This window comes from Durio zibethinus, chromosome 14, assembly GCF_047325235.1.
Source record: "Durio zibethinus cultivar Kanyao isolate XHJ-2024 chromosome 14, ASM4732523v1, whole genome shotgun sequence".
Lineage (NCBI taxonomy): Eukaryota > Viridiplantae > Streptophyta > Magnoliopsida > Malvales > Malvaceae > Durio > Durio zibethinus.
This window is the reverse complement of record NC_143175.1, coordinates 22,501,813-22,524,166: the sequence shown is the minus strand read 5'-3', so window position 1 is coordinate 22,524,166 and position 22,354 is coordinate 22,501,813. Positions and strand designations below refer to the sequence as shown.

Below are 22,354 nucleotides of genomic sequence, written 5' to 3'. Positions count from 1 at the left end.
TGGCATGCTGCCATGCATGCGGTACCAAATCTGTCCAGTAAATGTTATTTTTATTTCTTTCTTTTTTCAGACCAAAATCACAGAAACTGAATTATTATTAATTAAATTTATACTATTAAGAGATTGTTATTCCTTTTCCAAGCTTTAGCCCTCACCACTTTAAAGTTTGCTTAACTTTACATGAAGCAACATGGAAGGAACAATTCATTCTTTTGAATCTTTTTCTTTCTTTCTTTACCGCAAGCCAAGAAGAATATTTTTGAGCCATTATCATAGAAATTAAAGCTACGAATCAGCAATTTACTGAAAGATGCAAAGAGATATGAGAGCAAGAATGAGCATTTGAATTTTGAAACCAAGTACTCTGCTGATTGGAGCCCATATTTTCCTTTGGTGTTACTCAACATTTGGGCTGCAGAATCAATGCTGATGGTGGGGTACTCCAAATTCATATCTCCATTAATGCTGTTATTTTTTCCTTTTGGGTTTGACGAGAGAGTGAACTAAAGTGAAAAAGATTAACCAAGTGGAAACGTTTCCTCACATTTTTTATTAATATTATAAATATTTTAAAATTATATAAAACTATTTAATATGATATTTAAATTTTAAAAATTTTTAATATTAATTAATATGATAATTATTTTTAATATAATTATTTTAAATAATTATATGTGATAAATAAATAATTTTTTAAATATTATATTAATTAATAAATTTATAATTTACATACTATATTACAAATTTTTAAATTTTAAATATCATATTAAATCTTTTACTATAATTTAAAAATTATTTATATCGTTGCCCTCATAAGAAATCAAGTGTAGGGGCAAAGACCGATGCTTGTGTGATGTGACGTATTGAGCAATGCCTTCAATCGTCAGGTTTTGTGCCTGCTTAGGGGCGCACCGATTGACCCACATACATTAAGAGGGTTCCTTTATTGCGGAAAGTAGGAATTAAACTCACCAACAAACGTTTGGACGGAAACATAAAATATTAATTTGTATTTGTAATTGGATAAATATTTGTGTTATCTCACTGCAATATTGATGGACGATTTTTTTTAACTTTATTAACGTATTTAAATAATAATATGTACCCACTAAAGTAAAACTACTGTCCAATTAGCTAATGAGTTCTTAATTTATTTAAGGTAAATTACATAAAATTATTTTGTGATTTGAGATAAATTTAAAGTAATTTTAAAATTTAAAATTTAATATTTAATTATCTTATGATTTATTTTATTATTCTTTTACCCAACTCATAACGTTTTTCATTTTCATTTCAAAACTTCTTCTGATTTCTATTTTTTCTCTCTAACATTCTTTTAAGTTCCTCTCTAACTTAGTGCAACCCAGCTAACATTAAAAATAAAATTTAGCTTCTAATAAACCCACTATAACCTCCACCAATTGCCATTGATTTTACCACCTGTGCGCTACTCTTCGAGTGCGCTACTCTTCGTTCACTGTGTTGCCATTCGATCTTCTCCTTCATTCTCTTTTCATTTCTATTTTAAAAACCCAAAAATTTTCAAAAAATTTAAATAAAAAACCACCGAAAAAAATCTTTATTAATGAGTTATCGTAACTGTTACATTAATTTATGGTTGTTTTGCGTGTTTACTAAGTATGGGTAATTCAATGTGGATTTTGGTTTTATAGGTTTGTTTGGTGGCTGCTAGGTTTATTTATAAGTTTTTTCTATATTATTTGCTCTGTACATGGTTGTCTCTAGAAATTGGGTGACTGTCGAATAAAATTTGATTGTTTATTTGATGCTTAATACAATTTCAACAATATATATTTCATTTTCAAAAAGACATAAAATTTAAAATTTGTATATAAATAGATAAGTAAAAAAATTCAAAATTTCAACCAAAAATAATCAGGCAAAGAGCACCATTAGTAGGAACATTTAAGAGCAAAATTAAATTTTGAATTTTGGCTTGAAATTGCTTTTTTAGGTTTGTGAAGGAATGTTTTTCCATGGTTTTAGGTTTGGTTATTTTCGAGGGTTTTTTTTTTTTTTTTTTTTTTTAGACTAAGAATAAAGAAGTGCTAATGGCGGAAAAAGGGATGGCAGCACAATGGGTTTTATGACTTTGGTGTTGGGGTTTTCTTTTTTGGTTCATGATGGTGGTCACTAGTTACGAAAGACTACGCGGCAACCAACGATGGTAGTGTAATGGACGATGATGGCGAGTTCTTACAGAATCTGAGATTTTGTTTTCTTTAATTCTAGAAATAAGGCAAAGAATGTAACATGGGGAGAAAGAGCTCTTGCAAAAAAAATTGAAGCATTAGAGAGAGGAGAGAATTAGAGGAAATAAATTTTTATTGAAGATGATTTGTATAGAGAGAGAATTCATATGATTTTAAAGAGAAATAATGAATTTAAGAGAAAAAATAAGGAAAAAAAAAAAAGGAAAAGTAATGGTGTTTGGTAAAAATACAATAAAATAAATTATAAAAAATTAAATATCATATTTTAAACTTTAAAAAATAAACTCAAATCGCACCTAATAATTAGAGTATATATATATATATATATAATTTACCCATTTATTTATGATTCACACATGTCATTAAAAATGTTCAATCTATATTTAATAAAAGTGTTTAAGGGTTGAATTTCGTTAATTATTGGATTAATTTTATAATTATGAAATATAAACGGTTCTATATTAATATCTAAATATTTTTTAAAATTTTAAATTTCTTTTTAGAAAAATTCTAGCATATAGGATAAATTTTCTTTGTTCAAATTCTAAATTTCCAAAATTTTACTTTACTTTTGTTTCTTATGGAACATTGCAATGTCCTTTTTTTTTGTTTTTGTGGTAAATAAATGTGAAGAGAAAATTTTAAGAATTTTTTGATTTAGTGATTACGGAAATTTTGCAATAAGATAAAATTCTTAGTTTTGAACAAAATTTTCTCTAATTTTTTTAGGAGTATGCTCATCTTATGTAAAAAAAAAAAAAAATCAACTAGTTAGCCACGTGGAAAATACTCCACTATCTTTTTCGGTCAAAAGTCAAAACTTGACTAGATCTTTCAAGATCGAACGTTCAAAATCATGATGCCAATCAATTGGCTGTCTTTTTCTTTATTTTACTCCCGAAATTTTGGGCAAATATGGGATTTTAAAAGCAAAACCAACGAGCAAGACTAGCCATAAAGGAACCAAAGAAAAGCAAACCACACATAAACCAAAGGGTTAAGTACTAATTTGGTTCTTGTATTATATAATTTTTATTAATTTGATACTTAAAAAAAATCACAATTAACTGGATTTGATTTTATAAGTTGCATATGAAAATTAAGATGTTGCTACTTGGTAAAAAGAAAAAGCAATTGCAGTACAAAGTCTTTCCTTTCAAGCGTGCCATGTTTAGGTTTCAGGTCATATATATTTTTCTGCTTAGAAAAACATTATAGTAACAATATCTTTCTTTTTCTCTAAATTTATTTTTTAACTCTACGCCAGATGAATAGTTGATGTGCTTCTTTTATTTGTATCCTTTTGTAATTGCCACAAACCATTTATACCAGTTCTTGATGTCCAATAGAAAGACGAATTGACCACCTTTTTTAGACCCTTCAAAGACGCAGCCAATATTATTTCGTTCCTCTTTTCCCTCGGGCCCTCTCCATGGCAACTTCTCTTTCTTAATCACACGTTCTTTTTTTTTTTTTTTTTTACTTATCAATTTATACAATGTTAGCCTTTTTTACTTCCTTTCTTGTTAGTAATTTCTTTTTTTTTTTTATCTCTTTCTAATAATAATTAAGGTGATACAATAAAGATTTGTTATTAAAGCTTTTTATTAGAATTTTTTTTGGCTTATTTTAATTTATCTATTTTTTAAAATATATATATTTGATGTGTTGTTAATAATGAATAATATCGACACCGCCTCATATGTTAATTTTTTTAGTCGAATTTTCTAATTGTGCAATTAAATATGATCCAATCGTGTCCGGCTATACTTGCAAAATGGGTTGGCATTGACCATCTTTGTATCTTTTATTCCGAGTGGCTTTCAATTCATACCCTTTTACTTGTGTTATATAAATTGATAGCAACAACTCGCTAAAACCATCAAAGCCTTTCATGCCAATTAATAAGGCAAATCCTTCAAATCAATTAACACTCAAACATCATGGCTAAAACCTTGCCAAATCTCACCTTCACCTCCCTCATTCTGACCATCGTCACAGTTCTCTTCTCCTCCTTAACCCTTTCCACAGCAAAACCTTATCGTTTCTCAAGAACCATATCCCCAGAATCACTAGGACTCAAGAAAGAGAATCTGAGCCACTTTCATTTTTACTTCCATGACATACTCAGCGGACCAAAGCCTACAGCAGTTCGGGTAGCCAGTGCACCTATGACCAGCACTTCGGCAACTTTCTTCGGCTCTGTGATGATGATAGATAACCCTTTGACGGTTGGGCCTGAGTTAAACTCCAAGCTTGTGGGAAGAGCGCAAGGGATTTATGCCTCTGCATCACAAACCGAAGTTGGGCTTTTGATGGTTTTGAACCTTGCTTTCTCTCATGGTAAGTACAATGGCAGTGCCCTTAGCATTTTGGGGCGTAACCCCGTATTTTCTACCGTGCGGGAGATGCCGATCGTTGGTGGCAGTGGGTTTTTCAGATTTGCACGTGGTTATGCCCGGGCCAAGACTCACTCTTTTGATCTCAGCACTGGGAATGCCGTTGTGGAGTACAATGTCTATGTCTTCCATTATTGATGGTCGACGGTCTTTGCTTTTTTTTTATTACACATACAGTCGTGTTTTTCATTTTTTAGCTTCTTAATTGTTTTCTTTTGCTTCCGGAGTTTAATGCTTCATTTATTACGTATTAATAAATAAATAAATATTAACGTTTGTTGATTCGAATAATAAAAAATTTGATTTTATTTAAGTAAAATTTTGATTTTGAATATTATAAATAAAAAAAATAAATTTGAGAGAATTTATTTTTTTATAAAATTTAATTTGATTTAATTTTAAATTAATTAAAATTTTAAAAAATTATCAAATATCAAAAAAATTTAAATAAAAAATAAATAAATAAATTGATTAAATTTTGCATCCTGAAACTCCATATAAAAAAAATTTAAATAAAAAATATATAAATAAATAAATAATTTGATTAAATTTTGCATCCTGAAACTCCCCGAGACATCTCGTGTTCGAATTTATAGGACAAAGAACGATTACCTCTCATTATTGAATCAAAATTATATGTTAAACAAAAAAAAAAAAAAGCGATTGAAAGCAGACGTCATTTATTGCATTTATTGCGTTGTTGCTGTTAAGTGTTAAATGAGCATTTATTTATTTCTCCATGCATGGTTGCTTTAAGAAATCAATGGCCACACATCTTTGTTAATTAATTGTTGAAATAAGCAATTTCATTTATTCGGATAATTATATTTAAAAGATAATATTTAATAAATTTAAATTGAAATATTAATATTTATAAATTTTTAATCTACTTCAAACTATGATTTTTTTTTCAAAGAAAAAAGTAATTTTAGCAAGGCGTGAACATTATTGTTCTTCCTTCCACACGTTTCTTACATTCTATTCAGAATAAGGACAGTTGAGCAACAAAATACTTCACTAAAATAAATGCAAATGTTGTTAATGTAAAATCTTATTAATTAAGGTGGAACTTTAGCAATTAATTGTATTTATTCAACATGTATTCACTAAGATAAATGCAATTTCAACATGATAATCGGGTTGTCACGATTATAGTCAACGTTCTTTTCTTTGAAGAACAATATATAACCAAAAAATCTTCAACGTGTCAAATAAAAAAAAAAAAATCATATCACTAATTACTAAGCTGATTTTCCATATCCAAACCAATAGCATGTGAAAAGGTTTATATGTTTTGATTTAGAAAATGTTAACATGTGTTATATGACACTTTAATTTATACTATATATATTTAACTATAAATAATATGAAGTTTTTTATTTTGAAATTTAGCTTCACACTTTTCCATGTGTTAATTAGGGCGGCTTTTTTTTTATTTACCTGAATTTTTTTCTTAAAAAATAAAACAAAAAAATCACAAAATCAAAAGAAAAGAACGTAAGTTGGATTTTTTTCTTAAAAAATTATCAATGAGACCTTGGTTTAATAGTATGAACAAATCTTTAGAATTATGAAATTTTAAATTTAAGTTTTATTGTACGTGAGCTTGTTCATTAATTTCTTTGTTTTATTATTTAATGATGTAATATTTGATTATAATTATAATTTTTATTATATTTATAATTAAAAAAATTAAAAAAATTTAAATATAATTTTTTAAGTTAATAAATTTTCAAAAAAAAAAAAATCTCTTCCACCAAAAAAGAAAAAAATAAATATAAAAAATCCCCCCCCCCCCCAAAAAAAAAAAAAACTAATGGCATCCAACAAACAAAAATTGCAAAATTTCATAAAAAAATAAAAAATAAAGACAACAAAGAAACGTCATTCTTATAAAAGGAAGCAACACAAAAAACCCTTTTGTCTTCTAATTTAATTTTTTAGTAGTCTTTTGGCATTTTACTATTTTTCGGTTAATTTATTATATAATACACAAGATTATTTAAATAACATAGGCATGTGATTTCACCACAAGAGATTTAGAGTTACATATATAAGTGTTTTATCTGCGCATTGCTGCGTGACTAAATTTTTATTGCATATTTTAGGCATATACTAATAAGAACATAATCACATTTTTATTAACAATGATAGTTCAAATAATTAATGAAATAAAATTAAAATTAAGAAATTAAAGATATCTAAAGTAATTATTCATAGATTGCATAATTTATATCATGAAAGTGTAATTGATATACTTTTCCATTTTCTTTAATATTTGTATTTTACTATGTAATTAACATTCATGGTCTCAAAGATATATATTAATGTTTAATTATGTTGTCGAATTCTTTCATTGATAGAACCTGCTGTGATCACTTCAGATGACTTTAATTGTACCTAAGTTATTGTAAGATTAGGTTGGTTTATAGTTTGTATGTATTCCTATCAAATAAATTATAAATACATTATAATGTGAAATGAGATTAGTGAGTTAGAAAATACAATTGGATATATATATACATATATCTATTAATTAATAAATTAATTGATAAAAGTATTTAAATCACTCATTTTTAATTTTTTTAGTACATTTGCTTTTAATATTTTTGAAATTTATATTTTTAATTTTATATATAAAGAAAGATAGATGATATATAAATATATATATATATATATATATATATCATTTCACTAACTGCTGCAATCAAAATCCCACAATCAGTTTCCTTGTGATAAGAAAGTCAATGCTTCCTATAATATTTTTATAAAAATAAAATAATTTTGTCATATTTTTTATGTAACCACATTAACTAGTTTTCATGAACAAAATAAGGTTTCCCTAGAAAAGAGAAAAGGTATAATTATTTTTTTAAAATTAAAATTAAAATTAAAATTAAATGTTATATTTATATAATTAATTATTATATCATAATTAATATATTATTCTTAAATAATTAATAGATTAAAACATAACTAAATAATCACGAGCACCACAACTATCATCACACAGCATTAAATTTCTTTTAAAATATATAAATAAATATTATCAATCAAAGGCAAAGCTTTATTTGGTGATATAAAAAGAGAGAAAAAAACAATTAAGGAACAAACAAATGATTCGATCAATAATGGAAAACATAGACATTATATTCCACAACAGCGTTCCCAGTCTTGAGATCAAATGTATGAGTCCTTGCTTCGGCATAGCCACGAGCGAACCTGAAAACCCCGCTTCCACCAACGATCGATAATTCTCTGACAGAATCAAACACCGAGTTACGCCCCAAAACGCTAAGGTTGCTGCCATTGTATTTCCCTTCCATGAAAGCAAAGTTATATACCATTAACATGCTAGCTTCACTTTGCGACGCTAAAGCATAAATCCCTTGCGCTTTTCCAACAAGTGTGGAGTTGATATCGGGGTTGATCGTCAAAGGGTCATCTATCATCACCACCGCACCAAAGGGTGAGGATAAAGTTGTTGTGGGTGCTTGAGCTACACGGACAGCGGTTGGATTTTTGGCGGTGACTATGTCATGAAAGTAAAAGTGGAGGTGGCTTAGTTTCTCTCGCTTCAGCCCTAGAGATGATGGAGATGGGTTTCTTGAGAAAAATTGGGATTCTATGGTGGCAAAGGTTGAGAAGAATGAGAGAATTGTGAGGAGGAAGGGGAGACTGGAGCAGTGTTTAAGGAGGATATTCGCCATGATTGAGGTATAGAGCTATAGAAGACAAATCTGAATAAGTTCAAAGTGCCTGAAGTCTGTAAATTATATACTACGCAAAAATGAAACGGAGATTTGTTTAGTTGGGTTGATGTCTGGGGAGTAGCCCTAATGGACTTTGAAAAATTGGTTTAGTTGTGCCTAACTATTTGTAAAATAATTTACTGATATTTGGTAGGACTTTTTTATATCAAATATATTAATTAAAATGAACCAAACATATTTAAAATTTTCTTTTTTTAATGAAGAAAGAAAACCAACGGAAAAAGTTAAGCTTGAAAACTTCCCCCACCGCTTTGCTCTTCTTTTTATAAAAATTAAAAAAAAAATCGAACTCAATTCTAATTCAATTTTTCTTCCTTTTTAAAGCAAAGGAAAAGTTTTTACTATGGCCTTGGGTTCTCCTACCCATGTGGCTTAATAGCCTATCAATTTAATAGAACGAAATTGGATCATTTTTTTGAAGGTGGCCAATTCAGTAATGAAGTAATTGGGCCAAGGAAATCCAAGTAAACGGTTCTCAATAAAAGGAGTTACAGCCGAATCAGGTATTTCAACACAACAGAGATTGGAAGACATGCTTCTGACTACTTCCGAGTTTGAGTTCGGAGCAGAAGCCAAGACAGAAAACAGATTCTAAGGAGAGGGTTTGGGTGTTCGGAAGAATGGGGGCAAGAGAGGCATACGAGGAAAAACTAAGGAATGGAAATCTCTACCATGATCCAACCATCAAACCTGGCTTAGGTTCCGCTCGTTGTCCTCGTTGCCTCTCTTTTGAGCCCTGATTCTGTAATCCCTTTGTGTCCCTCTTTCTTTTTTCTCTGTTTTGTAGCTCAAAGCTTTGACTTTTGGGTTCTGTTTTATTAATTTTTTTCACAGGACAAAGCAGAATGGACAATTACTTCAGTTTTACATGATGCTACTGCAGTGGTCAGTTCCTTCCCCATCTTTTCATCGTCTTTTTCTTTTATTAAACTCTTCTTTTTTTTTTTTTTTTTCTTTTTTAACGCTTTGCAAACGAAAAAGGAAAGGAAAATAAATTAAAACACATTGTTCTCATTTGTAGACTAGCAGAAGGTTCACGATTCTTTGTTTTTGTATTGGAAAGCTGTAAATTTTAAGCTGAGATTGATAGCTATTATATCCTCGCTTAGACCAGTTAGAAAGTGTTTCAGTGCTTTAACTTTTTTTTTTTTAATATCTAATAGGATCCTACTAACCATAAGTTTTTAAAGAAAGGTGATAAAAGGTAGTGTAAACACCTATTTTGTTCAAAAATTTTTCTGAAATTAAAACAAGTTTTAATCGTGAATTGAGTTCAATTGAAAAAATTTATTTTTAATTTAATTTTTGGTTTAATTTTATTTTTGTCAAAAAAAAGGGTAAAAAAAGGAAAAAAGTTTTAATGAAGTATGGTGAAAATGATGTTGAAAGATTTTTAGGATTTAATTCCAAAATCAATTCACATTAAAATGATGTTGAGAGATTTTTGAGATTTGATTTTTGAATCAATTTATACTAAGATTAAATCAAATAAAATTATTGCTTTAAAAATAATTGATTTAGCATGAATTTCTTTAGAAATCGGTGATCACATAGAGGGAAAGATCATTCACAAAAAAAAAAAAAAAAAATCCAAATCCAAGCCTTAGCAAAACCTTTTGCTTGTCTGTCTTTCAAATGAGCAAAGCAGGAAGAAGAAAAAATGGAGAAAAAAAAATTCTAGGGATCTTAGTTTTTTGTTTTTGGGAGGAATCATTCAAGCAAATTCTGAGATTTTTTTTTCTTTGGGTTCTGTGATTTTATTTCGCTCTAAATTTAATTTGATTTTTGGGTTTCCTGAATTTGGGTTTTAATTTCTGAGTTTGATTCATATTCTTTTGAATTTTTGAGATTTTTGCTGGTTTCTTTTTTTGTTGGCTTTTGATTTTGAGATTTCTATTGCGTTTTCAAGAATCTGAAAACTTTTTTGGGTTTAGGATGAAAGTTTGAACTTTTTGCATGAATCCAACAACCAGCATGAAGATCAGCGCTTCAAGCTTGACCTGATCGCATGTTTTTTTTTTTTTCATCCTATTTTCTGTTTTGATTTTATTTTATTTCACTTCTTCTATTTTATTTTTATTTATTTTTAGATTTTTTATTTTTACTTATTATTATTTTTTTCATCTTTAATTTTTATTTTACTCATTACTTTAAATTGAAAATTTTATTATTTATTTTTTAAAAATACCTTTATGAATTTTATTTATTTATTTAAAAATAATAACAAAAAAATGTTTCTAAAATAAATTTATTAGTTTTACCAAATTATTGGAGGATTTTTCATGAATTTAATTTTTTTATGAGTTTTATCAAACTATTGGAGAATCTCATAAATCAATTTTATAAAAAAATTATTAATAAAATATTTTGTTTTAATTATGCCAAACTATTGGAGGATTTACATCTTGAATTCAATCTTATCAAATTATTGAAAGATTTAATGAATTTTCTCAAAAATAAAATTTTATAAATATTTTTATAATAAAATCTTATTAAAGTATTGGGAGATCTGCATCAAAATAAATCCTACTAAACTATTGAAAGATTTTATTAAATTTTTTTCTTGAGTAAAGAAAATACATTAATAAATTTGATGACGGTGCCTCTTCAGGGTGGGACACTAGTTTTAATCAATACTCTTGAGGTGAGAGTATTATCTTAAATTACTATCAAACTATTGGGGTAATTTTAGGATTAATTTTTAATATTAAATATTTTTATAAATTATAAACATATTTAAAGTTTGGATAATTTGAAATCAAACTAATTTAATCTTTTGGATGAGAGCTATGTGGGTGTTATAACTTTGTTCACACGTAATCGTACTTTCGAACTTAAAATCTAGTTTCATAGATTAGAGTGTACTGTTTAAAAATACCTAAGTAAATATTGAGATTTCTCTTTATATAGGACAGATTCTATTAGGTGGTCAATCACACCTAAACAACAAAGATTGGTGACGACTCCTAAAAAATCATCTCTAGTGGTAGGTCCACAGATCTATATTTTATGACAGTTTGACGACTCTGTTGGAGAAATAAGAGTCAGGCCAGTAAATGATTTCTTACTATCTAAGCCTTGCTTAATAAATTTGGGATTTTTTTTCTTTCCTTTTTCTTTCATTTCTTTGCTTATATTTTGTTTAGTTATTCATTTATTCATTTTCATATATATATATATATATCATTCATTTGCATGAGCATAATATGAGCTTTACATCCTAGTTTTGTCCTTTAGGAAAAAGTGAAGTACTTATACCTTCGTGAGATTTTATGTTTCTGTATGGGCTAACGAAACACTCCTACTCAAATTGAACTCTTTTTGCTTGTAGCTTATGGTGGGCAAGGACGGGGTGCCTTATTAGTTTACAATGGATAATGATGTAAGGAATAATTTGAAAACGTTTAGATTATCAAATCTTAGAACCTAGCATGTAAATAAACCCTAAGAGTCCAACTTTAAGTTAGAGCCATACCTCCACTTGTGTTAGAAAATCCTCAATAGGATATATGATGTGACATTTTTTTTGCTTGAAATTTATATATTTTCTTTGCATACTAGCTCTTTACATTATTTTTTGTATATATTATATTGTTTTTTATATATTATGTTTACTAACCCATTTTTTTTGATGTATATGTATGCATTTACATCATTAAATCCTCATTGTTGCATTCATGCATCACTACATTTAATCTCATGCATAATCTGATGGTCATATAAATATCATTTTAAATTTGCACATTAATTGTGGGAAAATAAGGTTCAAGGATAGTTCAACATCAGTATTACACTTGGGCCCAAGCTAGAAGAATGGAACAAGATAATGTTAGCTATGTCAAGAAATTAGAAAAAGCCCAAGAAGAGATTAAAGAAGAGCTTAGCAAAATCCTCGAGGCATTGGGCAAGTTGAATAAAGGAAAGACAGTAGAAGAAGACATTTCACATGACGTTGCTGATCCTTTATATCCTCTGGGTTATGGTCTATATCAAGCCTAATCCACTTCAAGTCTTCCATCATAACAGTTTGTATTTTCAATAGGCTATACTTATTTAGAAATACTACCTGCACCCAACAAAAGGAATATGCAAAGCTACAACAACCTTAACTTTACTGAAAAAGCAGTTGAATCTGTCCAAGTTCCTAATTTAGACATCTCAAAGAGAAATTGAAAATGGTTGAGGCTTTAAAAGATTCAAAAGATGATTACAAGATGAACATGCTAGATAAAAGGTTATGAGCTGTTGAAGGAATAGATTTTTATGGCTCCATGGATGTTGCCAGACTTTGTTTAGTCCCAGATGTTGTGATTCCTCCGAAATTTAAAATTTTAGAGTTTGAAATTTACAATGATACTAAGTGTTTGATAATTCATGTCATCATGTACTATCGAAAGATGGTAGCCTACACCAGTAATAAGAAGTTACTTATGCATGTATTCTTAGACAATTTAACTAGTTCTGTCGCAAAGTGATATGTTTAGTTGGATAGGACCTGTATCCAAAAATGAAAAAATTTGACCAATTTTTTCATCAATCAATATTGTCATATTATAAATATGACTTTTGATCGCTTTTCTTTGCGAAGTGTGAAAAAAAAGTGATGGAATCATTCAAAGAATATGCTCAGAGGTGGCGGGATATAGTTGTTCAGGTCTAGCCACCCTTAACTGAAAAAAAATGACAGTTTTGTTTATAAGAACTTTGAAGTTGCCTTATTATGAAAATATGATAAGGAATGCAATAAAAAATTTTGCTGATATGGTGATCTCAAGGAAGATTATTGAAAATGCTATCAAGAGTGGTAAGCTTGAGTAGGAAAAGACAAACAGTGCTAAGAAATATATGATGCCTAAGAAAGAAGAGGATGAAGCCTAAGTGATGAGTTTTGAGGGGCAATAATCCAGAAATTATGCTTCATATCCAGTATATGTTCATCTTGCTTACTACCTAGCAGCCAATAATATTGCACAAGATTTTTACCAGTCTTATTTCTCAACCATGAACAACATCGCTCTAAGTCCTCATCAATAAGCTTTTCAAGCAACTACATATAGGCTTAATCCTGTTACTACACTAGTTTCAAGGCCAAACAATCGAGTGATTTGGGAAGATCCAAAGGCAATCATGAGAGAGCTCGTATTGATCTTATCCCCATAACCTATATTGAGCTATTTCTAGAATTGGTCAAGAATGACCTAGTATCCTCAGTCTTTTTAGAACCATTGAAGCCATCATATTCCAAATAGTACAATGTTAATGCAATATGTGACTGCCATAATGGGGAATGTGGGTCACTCTATAAAAACTCGCATTGCTTTCAAGCATAAAGTGCAAAGTTTGATTTTAGCAGGTTCGATGAGCTTCAATGAATCAGGAGAATTAAATATCAATAAAGACTCTTTGACTAATCATTTAGGGGCATAACTTTGGGAAGGCTGATTAAAAATGTTTATCATATTAGGATTTCTTGAGAATATAGATCTCTTTTATATATTTTGATTTCATCTTATTTTTTATTATTCTAATAAAAGTGATAGATTTGATGCATTTTCATGACATTCCTCTTTTATGTGAATCACTATTATTTACCTTTGCCTTCTCATACCTTTTTTCCATATCCATTCTTTGATTTCAAATAATGAATGTTCAGATAGTCATGATAATAATTTAGAATTTGATTTTGAAAACATTATTTATGTGATCTGATTGATAGATGAAGATTGTTGATTCATTGGGACTGCTGAATAAAAAAAAGATAAATTTGATAAAAAGTTTTGAAAGTGATGCAAAACATGATCTTTGTAATTATTCATTCACACGTTTACTCTTGATCAATAAATATTTTTCATTAAGAGTATTCATGTTTGAGATAAGAAATGATCATCTTTTTTCTATTCTTTAAAAAAAATAAAAATAAAATTATTTTTTGCTATCCCATTTGAACTTGTTAAAATTTTTTTCTGAGAAACCCTAATCCAGGATCACCCCTACACTGAGGGTAAAGATTGAGAAGATTGTTTATCCTTAGTAATTTCAGGGGCAAAGCCTTATGGTGTTCAAATTTTTCTTGAAAAATAATGAAAAAAAGAAAAAAAATGAAGGAGAAATTATGGGGTAAAATGTCAAGGTGCACTACATGAAAAGAAATGGTTCTTGGTTTGATTACCCTTCAAATACAATTTGAGCCTATTTCATGAATTTCTTTCATAACCCTTTATCCTAGTTTACGTTACATCCCTTAAAAGTCTATTTTGATCAAATGTGAATATTTGAATTGGAGAATCATGAATTGAACTAAGGTAAATTTGCAATTGAATTGTTTGAGATTTTGATCAAAGTATCACTGGTGGATAAATGGAAAAAAGAAATGAAAAGAAAACATGAGAAGGGGGTGCGCAAAAAAAGAAAAAAGAAAAAAAATAAAACAAACAAAAAAGAGAAAAAAAAAAGAAGGCTTAAACTAAAAATTTGAAAGGACGATTTAAGTAAAGATGGAAATAACTTTGTGTAAGGGTTCTAAGAATGAGGATGATTAGCACAAAGACTAAGGATATTGATGGAATATATTTTTGAAAGAAAATTCTAAGTTGGAGTTCAAAATTGTCTGAACAATCATCATTTTGGATGTTGATATCCTGTTTGAACAGTCACAATATTTTGTCTTTGTTTACCTTTGATTTGTTATTGACCTTTTTTTTTTCAATAATAAAGATCCATTTTTCTTATTTTTCACCAAATGTACATCCCTTAAATGAATAAAAAAAATGTATCATATTTGTCATGAATTAGAATGATGGTAAATAAATGAATGATAATGTACATAAAGATTTTCTATTCTTTTGAAAGAAATCTAAGATGAAAAAGTGAAAAAAGCTTGAAAAGGTGATTTGAAAATAGCAAATGATATGACTCAGTGATAAATACAATAGTGGGTTGGTCAACATAACTTGTGAGTTGGGACCCGATGAAAAAAATGACATGGATCAATTGATAGAATTTGTTTTGAGATTGTTAATGCTTGAGAAGCTAAGAAAGAATATATGAGATGGTGGAGTCTTGAGAACTTTGTTACCACAATTGTAATTTCATTGCATTGATTTAGTAATATTTGCATTAAATGCATTATGTTAAATCCATGATAATTGCATTTGCATCATGATTGGGGTATGCATATGGAGCACATTTGAATCATTGTATGACATTTGCATTTGTATCATTTAGTGAGAATTTGGATTGTTGCATTTAGAAGGCCTTTGCATTATTAGCATGACTTTTGTTTTTGTTAGACGAAAATATTTGACTTTTGATTCCTCAAATGAGGAAGATCTTTCATTTTTGGACAAGAAAAAATTTTCAAACTTCTAAAGTTCTATAGCTTACGTTTAAAGGAGCTTTTTTGGATGTGAGATCTTGAAATTTTTCGAATAAAAATCTTTGAACCTTGAAATCTTTGATGTGAATCTTTGAAGTTTTCAAACATAAAGCTTTAGATTTTAGATCTTTTGAATGTGAATCTTTGAAGTTCTTGCAAACCTTTGAAGTTCTTACGAATCTTTGAATTTCTTGCGAACTTGAATTTCTTGTGAAACTGAAACTTTTATGAATCTTTGAATTGCTTGCGAACCTGAAACCTTTGCAAATTTAGAACTTTTGCTAAACTTAAAATCTTGTGAATCTGAAAAATCTTTATGAATTTTTTTGCGAAATTTAGAGTATTGGGATCTTTCAACTTCTATTATGGAACCTTATAAATCTTTGAATTTTCAAATTGTGAATATTTGGATTTAAAGCTGAAATTTTGAACTTGTGGTTCAATTTCGATCGTTCAATCTTGGCTTGATCTAGATCATTTTTTCTGACTTACGATTCAATTTTGGTTGTTTGATATCAGCTCAGTCCAAATCATTTTTTGGACTTGCAGTTTTACCTCGGTCGTTTGATCTCGACTCAATTTAGATCATTTTTTTGACCAGTGGTTCAATCCCTGTTGTTCGATCTCGACTCAGTTCAGGTCATTTGTCTGACTCACGATTCGATCCTAATCATTCATTTTGATTTCGACTTTGTTCAAATCATCTTTTTGACCTTGATTCTACCTTGGTCATTCATTTTCAACCTTGACTTGGTCTAGGTCACTTTTTTTTTTTTGGATTTGCGGTTCAACCTTGATTGTTTGATTTCGGCTCGATCCAAATAATTTTTCGAACTTGTAGTTCAATCTTTGTCACTTATTTTGAATTTGGCTTAGTCTAGATCATTTTATTTTTTTGACTTGCAATTCAATCTCGGTTAGCTGTTTTGATCTTAGCTCAGTCTAGATCATTTTATTTTTTGTTTTGCAGTTCAGTCTCGATCATTTTTCTATTTTAGTATACTTCGATCACTTTTTAAATCTCAGCTTTTAAACCCGAACAAAATGGATGTCTTTTATCTTTACGTAATTCCTGTATCACAGAAAATGCACAAAGAAAGGTAACTGTAGATATCTCATTTTTTCTAAAATTTTTTAAAAAATTGAAAACAGGCTTCAATTGTAAATTGAGCCCAATTAAAAAAAATCTATTTTTAACTTAATTTTTGGTTTAATTTTACTTTTGTTTAAAAAAAAAAGGAAGAAATTTTAATAAAATATGGTGAAAATGATGTTAAGAGATTTTTAGGATTTAATTAGAATCAATTCACATTAAAATGATGTTAAGAGATTTTTGAGATTTAATTCCAGAATCAAAGATTAAATCAAATAAAATCATAAGTTTAAGGAGAATTGATTTAGCATGAATTTCTTTATAAATCGGTGATCACACAGAGGGAAAGATCATTCCCAAAAATCCCAAGCCAAGCCAAACCAAAACCCTCTACCTGTCATTCTCTCAATAGATCAAAGCAAGAAAAAGAAAAAAATTGGAAAAAAAAAGAAAAATTCTAGGGATTTTAGTTTTCTATGTTTGGGAGGAATCATTCAAGCAAATTTTGAGATTTTTTTTTTTGTTTAGGTTATGTGATTTTATTTTGATTTTATTTCGTTTTGAATTTGATATGATTTTTGGGTTTCCTGAATTTGGGTTTTAATTTCTAAGTTTAATTCCATATTTTGTTGAGTTTCTGAGATATTTGTTGGGAATTGTTTTTATGGCTTTGATTTTGGGATTTTTATTAGGTTTTCAAGAATTTGAAAAATTTTTTGGGTTTAAGATAAACTTTTCGGTTGAAGTTTCAACTTTTTACATGAACTCGCGACTTACGAGAAAATCCGTGCTTCAAACTTGATTCGATCACAAGTTTTTCTTTTTTTTTTTTCTTTCATCCTATTTTCTGTTTTGATTTTATTATATTTCACTTTTTCTATTTTATTTTCATTTTTTTTAGATTTTTTATTTTTAGTTATTATTATTATTATTATTTTCATCTTTAATTATTATTTTACTCATTATTTTAAATTAAAAATTTTATTATTTATTTTTTTAAATACCTTTATGAATTTTATTTATTTATTTAAAAATATTAACAAAAAATATTTTTAAAATAAATTCATGAGTCTTATCAAACTATTAGAGGATTTTTCATGAATTTAAATTTTTTATAAATTCTATCAAACTATTGAAAAATATTATAAATCAATTTTATAAAAAAAAATATTACTAATAAAATATTTTGTTTTGATCTTATCAAACTATTGAAAGATTTGCATCTTGAATTTAATTTTATCAAACTATTGAAAGATTTAATAAATTTTCTCAAAAATAAAATTTTATAAATATTTTTATAATAAAATCTTATCAAATTATTGGGAGATCTATATCAAAGTAAATCTTACCTAATTATTGGAGGACTTTACAAATTTTTTTTCTTGAGTAAAAAAAAAAATACATTAATAAATCTGACAACGGGACCTCTTCAGGGTGGGATAGTACTTTCTATGAATACTCATGAGGTGAGAGAATTATCTTAAATTACTATCAAACTATTAGAGTAATTTTAAAATTAATTTTCAATATTAAATATTTTGATAAATTATTAACATATTTAATGTTTGGATAATTTGAAATCAAACTGATATCATCCTTTGAATAGGGGTTGTGGGGGTATTATAACCTTTCTCACATGTAACCGTACTCCCGAACTTAAAATTTGATTTTGTGGATAAGAGTTTACTATTTAAAGATACCTAAGTAAATCTTGTGACTTCTCTTTAAATAGAATAGATTCTGTCAGGTGGCCAATTATCCCTAAACAAAAATGATTGGTAGCGACTCATAAAAAAAAACATGTCTAGCTGTAGATTTATGGATTTATACGTTATGACACTTAGAACTTAGAATTTTGCTATCTGGAGGTTTTGTGTTTGAATGTTGAGGAGATGGAGTTTGGGGTTTGTGGGATGTGAGACGCTAGCTCTCAATGTGTACCTCAAAGTCCAATGGGTTGCTATATGTACCCAAAAAAGTAGGATAAGTAGTTGATATCTGTTCAAGTGACATGCCTTTTTGATATTTGAAAATAACAGTTTTGCTTTTGTAATTGAATCATTCTTTCTAGTGCTATGTTCTGGATAGCATTATCAATAAATGTGGTCTTGTTATGATGGAACCCTTTAATTCTATTTTTAATAGCAAAGTATGTATATTAATTGAAAATTGTAGTGATGTCCATTATTCAAAGATATATCTATTTTTCAGTCTAGTCTATTATGTTGCTTCTTCATCTAGATTTTCAGAGTGTGGATCATAATCACAAAATAACAATCATTTTATGGTGGACTGTAGGTGAATTGAGTTAACATGTGGAAAGATTATAGATTGTTGTGACATGTTGCCAATGTCTTTTTATTAACCTTTTTCTTTAAATACTTTAATTTTATATTTTGCTCAATTTTGTTTACTGCTTAGCTAAGTTTTCTTATTTGCATTTGTTTGCAAATAGGCTGGCTCTGGTATTGGGGGAATGCTTAGTGCAGTACATGGTTTCAGCACGGGTATTATTGGCCTCCTTTACCTTCATAAGATTTCTGCTTTTGCATGCACATCTCTTATGATTTTCTATTTACAGGGATCCCATTCATTCAGAATCACATTAAGGGACCAAAGTGGCTCCCTTTTGTAACTAGGGTACGCCTCTTCTATGTTATAAATTGCAGTTCCAATCCTTTCAATCTGAGAAAGTTCTCTAACACATTTTTCCCTTTTACTTGGTTGGTAGAATGCTTTTATTTGTTTCTTTGAAAGCTCACTTAATTGAATTCTATTATCTTCTTTTTTCAAGAGATTCCTCTGCTTCTAATGTTTTCAGGCGCCAGTGCAGCACTTGGAGGTAAAACCGTGCCTTTTCACTCTAGATGTAAAGTGGTTAGAAGATATTTCTCAGCTTGTATAACAAACCCTGATCTTATTTGTACAAACTACTTACTTTTTTTACTTGAACCTATCTGCTGCAGCTTTTAATCAAAAGTAATAGACAAGGTTTTTTATTAAAGAAGCTCATGATCTTTATTGAGTCCTCTAATTTAATGAACGTGGGTTCATATTGTTGAATTTTTTGTACATCTAAGATTATATAGTTTGTTCACATTGCACTATCTGCCGTGTATAATGTGAGAGTTTTAAGGTGTAGTGCTGTCAAATTGTTCCTATCTGTTGCATATGCATGTTTTTACCTCCTACTCCGTGTAGGAAAGACAACATCAGATAATTTAGAAAATTTTACTTGAATTATCAAAGATTTGCCACTGATAATCCATTAATGATAATTTAGAAAAATTTACAATAAATTTCATCCTCACTATCAACAGAAGATAATTCTAATTCCTTTGTCATATAATTTATATGAATGGTAATCATTCAAGTATGGTACTCTGATCGTTTGAAAATTGAATTTTCTCTTTTATGAATTGCTCTGTTCTTTGCACCGCCTTTTAACCAGTACACTTCCTTGCACGTCATGCCTCTAAGTAGAACATGCTATGTTTGGTAAGTAATCCAATGTTTGTCTATGAATTCACCATGCCATTGGATTATTATTTACTTAAAAAGCTAAATAAGTACTGGGCTGCTGTTTTCTGTCAAAGCATTTAGCTAGTGATTTCTTGCAGTTAGTACTGGAGTCTTAAGTCAGTCTCCTCAAACCTTTCTGGCCTTGTCCTATTTTGACCTTTAAGATTTTTAGAAGATGCATTTATTCTTGCTTGAAAGATTCACTCTACTTATCAATTTGACAAGGCTTCTTGGCCTGAGCTTCATGTCTTGTAGTTATGTTCTTTTGTAGAGACTCAATTTGATGATCTAGGTAGTTTATGCATAAGATGGGGTTTACAAGTGCATATCACTTCATTGACTACTCTTTTTCAGCGCCAATCTTGAGATCTAGAATGTATTTTTAATGATTTTCCACTTTGTGTGTGTTTGTGTAATCTATATAGACTGTAAATTTGCCATTGATTTGTGAATTTGTAGGTTATGCCCTTCCAAAGTTTGCTCAACTCTCTGTGACTTCATATTATGCTGCCTTGAGTGCCTCACTTTATGGAATTTCATTCCTCACACGACACATTGAAGAGACCTACGCTACTCGGAGCCAACAAGAAAGGCTAAGATGACTTCTTGCTGGTGAACTTACTAAAAATTCTATTTTCATCAGTTTTGTAAGCAATTTAATATCTATGTGCATAGAACTTTTGGATGAAATTTTCCCTTCAAAGTGACATGTTTGTAAACTTCTAATATAATATTAGTAGCATCTTCTTAATAAGATTTCTTTTCTTTGGTTGCATTGTTGGGCTTTTTTTTTTTGTGAGGGCAGTGATGAAGATTGACATCCTAATTACATCATATTGACATCTTATCTTGAGGAATTTGCTTGTGTATCTATATCATTGACTAAAACAAAAGCTAGAAGTCTCTCTTGATGTCTTGTTAAAGAACTCCCTAGATTCCATCACTTTCATTGTTTGGTGGTATGTTTTACCTATAGGGATGCCATTATGTTTTAAGATAGATTTAAGAAACTCTGTTCCGAACAACAAAGCTTATCAAATGTGGGTGAATCTATTACTGTTTTGAGCTGTATCTTTGGAAGTTCATAAAAATGGCTAATATAGCATATTGCCAAACTCACGTTTGTCTAGATTGGTCATTAAACACTTAATTTTGTTGTTGTCTTGGCGAGAAATTTCAGAGATGCTAATGCAATGTCAGGATCAATTGTCACTGGCTATATCACTAGAATTTGCGAACCATATTTAAAACTTTCATCGTTTTCAGAGAGGATTCTTTTAAGAGTTTATTTCCTGAATTTTCCTGCTAAAATATATAGATATGATACTAAAGCTGTTAACATATTTGAATGTCAAGTTTTCTTCATCCAATATCTTCTAAATTGTTGTTGAAATTGTAAGCATATAGTTGATTTTTCACTATGACCTGGACGCCTCGGAATATAGTACCATTCTTAATTAAATTTGAGAACTATGGGAATTACTGTGAAGCAGTCACTGTTGATCCCAGTTGCCTTGTGCGTTGGTACAAACCGCATCTGCAACAGTTAAATGCAGAATTGATGCATGTGTAAGCTTGCAAGTTTATTATCAGGGCCGTGTAGAAGAAGCTTGTGTAAGGTTACAAGTTTATCAGGGACGCACAGAAAATGCTTGGATATAAGCTTACAGCAGATTAGTCAGTATTGTCTAGTAAATGAATGTGTAGGCCATAGCTGTTATTTGAATCGCATACTAAGTCATCTTATAAATGCATCTGCTCCTTCCAGACAATATACAGTTACTCTTATCAGGTACACAACAAAAATTGATGTAGAAGCTGCAGTAAATTTCACTTGCGCCCTGCTGCCTGGCAACATGTTTTGGCAGTGGATCAGACTAGATTTAATGAGTTTGTCTGGACGTAGTTTTCTTATGGTGTTCATGCATTTAAATCTTTTTGAGTGAAGTGATGGCAAT

The 22,354-nt window shown here is 29.1% G+C and overlaps 3 pseudogenes across 1 annotated transcript; 2 read left to right on the top strand and 1 right to left on the bottom strand.

Moving 5' to 3' along the window:
* The first annotated feature begins 3,735 nt into the window (after positions 1 to 3,735).
* Positions 3,736 to 4,895, top strand: LOC111295054 (dirigent protein 22 pseudogene; annotated as a pseudogene).
* A 2,738-nt stretch (positions 4,896 to 7,633) lies between these two features.
* On the bottom strand, positions 7,634 to 8,568 carry LOC111295126 (dirigent protein 22 pseudogene; annotated as a pseudogene).
* Positions 8,569 to 8,653: 85 nt separating this feature from the next.
* LOC149515138 (uncharacterized) lies at positions 8,654 to 21,172 on the top strand (annotated as a pseudogene). Its single transcript, XR_016327251.1, has 6 exons — positions 8,654 to 9,150; positions 9,241 to 9,291; positions 19,330 to 19,381; positions 19,456 to 19,514; positions 19,671 to 19,716; positions 20,856 to 21,172. The product of XR_016327251.1 is annotated as an uncharacterized LOC149515138 (transcript).
* Positions 21,173 to 22,354: the final 1,182 nt, after the last annotated feature.